Below are 6,954 nucleotides of genomic sequence, written 5' to 3' on the forward strand. Positions count from 1 at the left end.
GTAATATTTCAAAGAAAATCAAGAGGAGGACCTTTGGGAATAGGATACTTGCTCTAATATCCACCAGCTCCTCCCTACATCACCACCAGGATACATTCACATACCCATCTCATTGAAGCATTGAAGCCTTGTAGCTGGATGCATAATTAGTGTGTGTAAGATTAATGACAGCTTTTCTCCTCTCCCACTCTCCACCCCGGGTCAACTTTTCCTTTTTATTTCAAGAAGTGGAATGAACAAGAAGTAAAATTGGATTTCATTTACTCACTCATTTAGCAAACATTTCCGGAGTTCTTAGTTCTAGCACCAAGTGAGGCAAGGCAGAACTCCAGGAGTCACCATTCATATTGTATTTTCTGTGAACGGTGCCTCTTCAAGTTAAATATAATATGAATAGTATCCCCTGGAGTTGAGCACCCAGTTGATAATGATTGGGAAGCTGAAAGGAACAAAACAACCACTCAGCTCTCTAGAAGCTGACCAGAAGCAATCTAGTGCTAATACTACTTTGCATCTGATAGATCAGTCCTTTCTACTACATTATTTCATTTCGTCCTTACTATAATTCTGGGATCATTTTTTTAAATGAGCATCCTCATTTGAAGATGAGGAAATTCAGGGGTGCCTGGCTGGCTCAGTCAGTAGAGCATGCGACTCTTTTTTCCCCCCCAAAGATTCTATTTTTACATAATCTCTATACCCAACATCAGGCTTAAACTCAGCAACTCTGAGATCAAGAGTCTCAGAGTCTCACTTGATCTCGGGGTTGTAAATTTGAGCTCCACATTGGGTGTAGAGATTACGTAAAAATAGAATCTTTGAAAAAAAAAAAGATGAAGAAATTTAGAATAAAAGAAAATAAAATAGGATAAAATCCTAACAAAGCAGGATTCTCCCTTTGAGAGAACTCTGAGGTAGAGATAAGGCTCTTCTAAAACCTTTAAGTTTCTGATTTTGGAAGCCTCTATTACATCAAACATTAAAAACAAAGGGAAAACATAAAAAACAATTTCATGTAGCCACACATGTGGAGTTATATAATTGGATAATGTAAATAGGAAGAGGGGGTAAGGGAATGAGGAAGGAGAAGAAGGATACTTTGGATTGGGTGGTCAGAGAAGGCCTTTTTGATTTATTTTTTTTTAAGATTTTATTTATTTATTCATGAGACACACACACACACACACACACACACAGACAGAGACAGAGACAGAGACACAGGCAGAGGGAGAAGCAGGCTCCATGCAGGAAGCCTGATGTGGGATTCCTGGTCTCCAGGACCATGCCCTGGGCCGAAGGCAGGCGCTCAACCGCTGAGCCACCCAGGGATCCCAAGAAGGCCTTTTTGAGAATGTGACATTTGAGATGAAACCCTATGTGACCAGAAGGAACCAGTCCTGCTAACACCTGGGGGCAGACTGTTCTAGGCTGAGGGAATAGCCAGTGCAAAGGCCCTAAGGCAAGAACAAGTTTGGCATCTTTGGAAAACAGAAAAGAAGCTCATGTGGCTAGAAGGTTATGAGATTGAAGTGACAGCCAAAGACCAGATTCTGTTGGGTCAGTCAAGAGTCTAGGCAAGGCAGCCATTGCAAGGTGTGTTAGCACTCCAACAAATGAGACTTACGTTTAAAACACTTTGGCTGCCATGGGGAAAAAAGTGGGGGTAAGATTGAGAGAGGGCAAAAGCAACATGCAAGAGATCACAGGCTAGTGCTTTTATTTTATTTTATTTTCTAAAGATTTATTTATTTATTCATGAGGGACACACAGAGACAGAGAGGCAAAGATACAGGCAGAGGGAGAAGCAGGCTCCATGCAGGGAGCCTGAAGCGGGACTTGAACCCAGCTGAAGGCAGCCGCCCAAGCACGGAGCCACCCAGGCATCCCATAGGCTAGTGCTTTTACCCAGAGAAGACCTGACAGAGGCTTAGACTAGCTGGTGGTGGATGCAGGAAAAACACAGACGTTTCGAAAGAAGAATCGACAGATCTCAGAGAATGACTTGATGTAAAAGCAAAAAGAAGGGGACGCCTGGGTGGCTCAGCAGTTGAGCGTCTGCCTTTGGCCCAGGGCATAATCCTGGAGTCCCAGGATCGAGTCCCACATCAGGCTCCCTGCATGAAGCCTGCTTCTCTCTCTGCCTATATCTCTGCCTCTCTCTCTGTGTGTCTCTCATGAATAAATAAATAAAATCTAAAAAAAAAAAAAAGAAAAAAAATAGAAAAAAAAGTTTAAAAAATAAATTAAAAAAAAAAGCAAAAAGAAGAATCATTAACATGGGTTCAGTGAATGAAATCATCTGAAAATGGAACTGTCTTCCCAAATCAGGACCTGGTGACTATCCCAATTTTATGCTTCTGGAAGCTTCCTAACCTCCTCTTCCCCCATTTTTTTTTTTTTTTAAGATTTTATTTACCCATTCATGAGAGAGAGAGAGAGAGAGAGAGAGAAGCAGAGACACAGGCAGAGGGAGAAGCAGGCTCCATGCAAGGAGCCCAATGTAGGACTCGATCCCGGGACCCCAGGATCACACCCTGGGCCAAAGGCAGGTGCTCAACCGCTGAGCCACCCAGGGATACCCCCCCCCAATTTTTTTTTTAAAGATTTTATTTATTTGTTTGAAAGAGTGAATGCCAGAGAGATCACAGAGGGAGGGGCAGAGGGAGAGGCAGATTTGCCACAAAGCAAAGTACCCTATGTGGGGCTCCAACCCAGGACCTTGAGATCCCAGGACCTTGAGATCAAGGCCTGAGTGGAAGGCAGGCGCTTAACCAACTGAACCACTCAAGTGCCCCACTTCTTCCCCAAATTAAAAGTCAGAGGCAAGAGTGTCCTCATTCACACCCCAGTAGTCTGGAGCTCCAATAGCAAGCCAGGGGAGCTTGGAGTCCTGAAGGGCTGAGTAGAGCAGGAAAACTCAGTGTTTGTGAAACAAAAAATCTGGAATCTGGAATCTGGCAGAGGGATGGCTCAATGGGGCTTTCAAGGAATAAGCATGGGGTTGCAGGAGTCACTGCTCCCACACTGAAGTCTAAAACACTGTGACCAGAAATTATTCAGTCCAACTCTCTCATATTTCAGACGTGGAAATGAAGCGTTATTCAAGGCCACACAGCCCAGCTACTCTCTGAGGAAAGATGCCGAGGGTGCATATTAAATAATAGCCAGCACAAACACACAGCACAGGACAGGAACACAAACCATGACAGTCTTGTCTGTGTGGGCCAGGATGGAAGCCACGTGTACCTCCTTCATTAAAGCCAAGGAAGGCTGAAGGCACGAGAATGCTTTTGTCTTGGCAAAGCAGCCTGGAGAGAAAGAAAGGCAAACTCCCCAGGCCTTGTGCCTGCATTCCTGAGATGGGGTGAGAAGGACTGAGGGATGTGATCAGCAGGCCCAGGGTCAGCATGTCTGGTATGTCAGTTTGCTACCTAGGGACTTGGGCTAACCCTAGGCCCAGGGAGCAGCCCCCTGGTGGCTAGGGAGCAAGTGTTCTTGAAAGGCCACCTATAGAAGGGCAGATTTTCTTATCAGAAGCTTCCAAATTCCACTCTCCTGTGGCCCCAGGGAGGCCTTGTGCCTCCTCTTGGGGGACTCCTGCCATGTAACTAATTCACACAGGTGCTTTCCCAGCAACCCATGCCCCAGACTCAAGGCTCTGTGGGGTAGGCCCCAGTTTGTGGCCTGGACCTCGGACTGTGGACCGTCTCCTCCCTTTTTCTGTTTGTTTTCAGTCCTCTGACCCCAGGCTGGCTGGTGAGGTAGGCAGGAGGGAGGAGACTCTGGTGGCAACACACACATACACACACATATACACACATGCATGTGTGTGCTCCTGGGTCCCGCAGTCTCAATGGCTGGTCAATGATTGACCAGCATTTCACAGGCTGCTAGTTTTAGACCCCTGCCTGTTGACCCTTAGAGGTCATCTCCCTAAACCAGAGCCCTGTCCTTCCTGCCTCTTAGGTGCCAGAAGACAGGCCCTGTACCTCTTCTGTGGAAGTCTCGCATCTGCCCTCCGCTACTCTGTTGGCTCTCCTCGGCCCTGCAGTTCTCTCTCTCCTCTGAAGCTGGCTCCCTCTCCCCAGGCCCATTACTGGACCCTTCTGGCACACTCTCAGGCTCCTCAAGCAGCCCCCTCACTACCCCCGCTCCGCAGGCCCCCCCTCAACCTCTGTCCCTTAGACATCCTCTTCCCTTGGCTCCCCACCCCCCCCACCCCCGCTCCAGGCTCTGCGGGAGGGGCAGTGGAGGGGAGAAGCGAATCAGCAGCGCCCACCCCTGCCCCCCTTCCTCTCCTCTTGTCAAACACCAGACAAGGTTTTTTCCCTTTCCTTCCCGGCTCTGAATGGGCTCATTCTCTTTGGAAGACTGGCCCCTCTCGAGCCTCCTCCCCAGGCGTGAGTCCTGACCCTGCTCCTCCCCCATCCCCGCTCCCGTGGGCCCCGCCTTCTCTGGGTAGCCCACTGGTACTGAGCATTGTATCCAGTCTGGGGGCTTTTGTCCTGGGATCTGGGATTCCGAGAGGGTGCGCTTGTTGGCTGGGTGGGAATGAGGGATGGGAGGACATGGGATCTTTGGTGGGGAAGGACTGGTACTTACCGGGATATCTTGGAGAGCCCTTCTCTGGCTCCCCTACCGGGATCCTGGGGGAGGGTGGGTTCCTGGTACCCTTGATTTCCAGCTGTGAAGCAGAACGCATGAAGCTAAAAACCCTTCTGGCTCAGTTTCTCTTCATTCCCTTGGAATTCCAGGGTTCCTTTTATGCAAAAAGTGGAAAGATAACATCCACCTTCTCTGACAACCCCAGGACTCAGCGATAATAAGCTTGGCTCTAGGACAGACAGGGGCTCAGAGGACCCTTCTGAGAGGGGTCCAGTAAAGGACATTCCACAGCAGCTTTCCTGGCTGAACAAACCCTCTTAACATCAGGGTAGAGGAGGGGAGGACCTAGGGAAGAAGGAACACATCTCTAACGCTGATCCTAACACCCTGATGGTCTCTCCAAGAGCAAAGCCTCTAGGTCATGATCAGCAAGTGACTCTTGGAGCTAGGTTCAGTGTCTCCTCTCCCTGAGGGCCTAGAGGCACCTCCACTAGGTCCCTAGGTTTGGGTTTGTGATGGGTGAAGGTGATGGATTGGCTTTGGCTAGCTGTTCTTTTCCCTCATTAGCCCTGAGACAGATGCTCCTGGGTTAATTGGTTAACTCATTTGAGCATCTTTTCCTTGACCCTGCCCTCACCCTAATCAACTCCAACCCAAAGGCTAGAGAAAATAGGGGTACTGATGCCCATCCCAAGGAACTGCTCTGGCGTTCCCCCCACCCCACCCCAGCAGTATTTCTTGAACGTTTGTGACTATTATCCAAGGAATAAATCCATTGTATATCATCACCCAGGACACACATACCCTTAACCACACTAACAGGTGATGAGCACTGATCATTTCTATTCCATTCTATTACTTTAAAAAAAAAAAAAAAAGATTTGTCTTGATGGTCTAAATTGGCTTGACGACCACCTTCCAGGACAACCTAGTTTCTCTTTGGAATGTTTGCACATTGCTAGTCAGAGCCAAAGGTGGACTTTTACCATGATGTTAAAGAAGGTAAGCCTCAGACCCCTCATTTGCATTCATGTGTCTAATTTTGCACTCATAACTTTGTATTCCTTATCTTGAAGAGAGTCCCCCAAATTTCATAAGCTTCAGGTACCACCAAATCTGGATCTGTGGCAGTATAAGTAAACTTGAGACTTTATTGAGTAATTACCTTGTGCTACATACCATTCTGAGGGCTTCAGGAACAATATCTTCCTTAATCCCTAGGGCAGTACACCAGGTGCTATTTTACAAGTGAGCAAAACTGAGACCCAGAGAGTTTTGGTCACTTGCCTAAGGTCATACAGCTAATCTGTGGCAGATTTGAGATTTGAACCCAGGTCACTCTGATTCCAACCCCCCTACTGTGAAAATGCCTGCCTATAACCATGCTAGGAATATGAAAGCAGTTTAAGAAATGCTAGTGTCCTTCATTCTCCCATCCTCTGGAGATGCCTCTGATCCCCTCTTGACCAGCACAGGCATGCTCGGCTCTTGGCTGAGGGATTCCAACTAGTTGCCAGGTGGAGGAAATAAGGATGCCCAGTTAAATTGAAATTTCCGATAAACAATGAATAATTTGTTAATTAAGTCGGTCTCAAGCCTTTTTGTTTCAAATTTCCTAGGGAAACCCAACTTCCTTCTAACACCCCCACTCCATCCCCCACTGGGCCTTAAGAAAGCGTCTGGGGCTCTAGATGGAATGCAGGGTGGGACGGCGGAATCCAACCAACTAGTAAAAAGCAAGGGACAGAAAAGGCACTTCAGATGAGCTGAATGCTGCCTGTCCCCCTAACCAAACAGAGGAATGTTCTTCCAAAGATTGAGTTGGATGTACCTCTGATTCGACTCTCCTCCAAACTTGTAGACACCCCCATCCTCGTATTAAAACCATGCTTTTCAGACTGGAAAAGATACCTAAAAGATTCGAGAAGGTATGCCAGGGAGTCTCGGAAGTCACAAGTTCAACACAACACACCCACCTCCTTTACTATCAGTTTGACTTGAGGATGTGGTGGGAGAGCCATTGGTTGATATTTTTAAAAATAGCTATGGGATGGATGGAGTAGGATGCAAACTTGTCGGGAATCTCTACGGCAGAACCTGTGACTTAAAGGAAAGTTAAGGACGGTAGCCTGAAGCATTCTCCCCAGACTCCCCCCGGTGTGTGCGTGTGTCTGGGGGAGGGGGTCTGGCGATCGCCGTCGCGGCTTCAGGGGTTCTCCGTGGGAAGGCGTGAGAAGTGCGCAGGCAAGCCCGGCGTCCGGGCGCCGGGAGGGGCGCACCCCAGGCCTGCGCGCCGAGGGAGAAAGTGAAGCTGGGAGTTGCCACTCCCAGGGACTCGCTGGAATGCGG

The sequence above is a fragment of the Canis lupus genome, chromosome 16, assembly GCF_048164855.1.
Source record: "Canis lupus baileyi chromosome 16, mCanLup2.hap1, whole genome shotgun sequence".
NCBI lineage: Eukaryota > Metazoa > Chordata > Mammalia > Carnivora > Canidae > Canis > Canis lupus.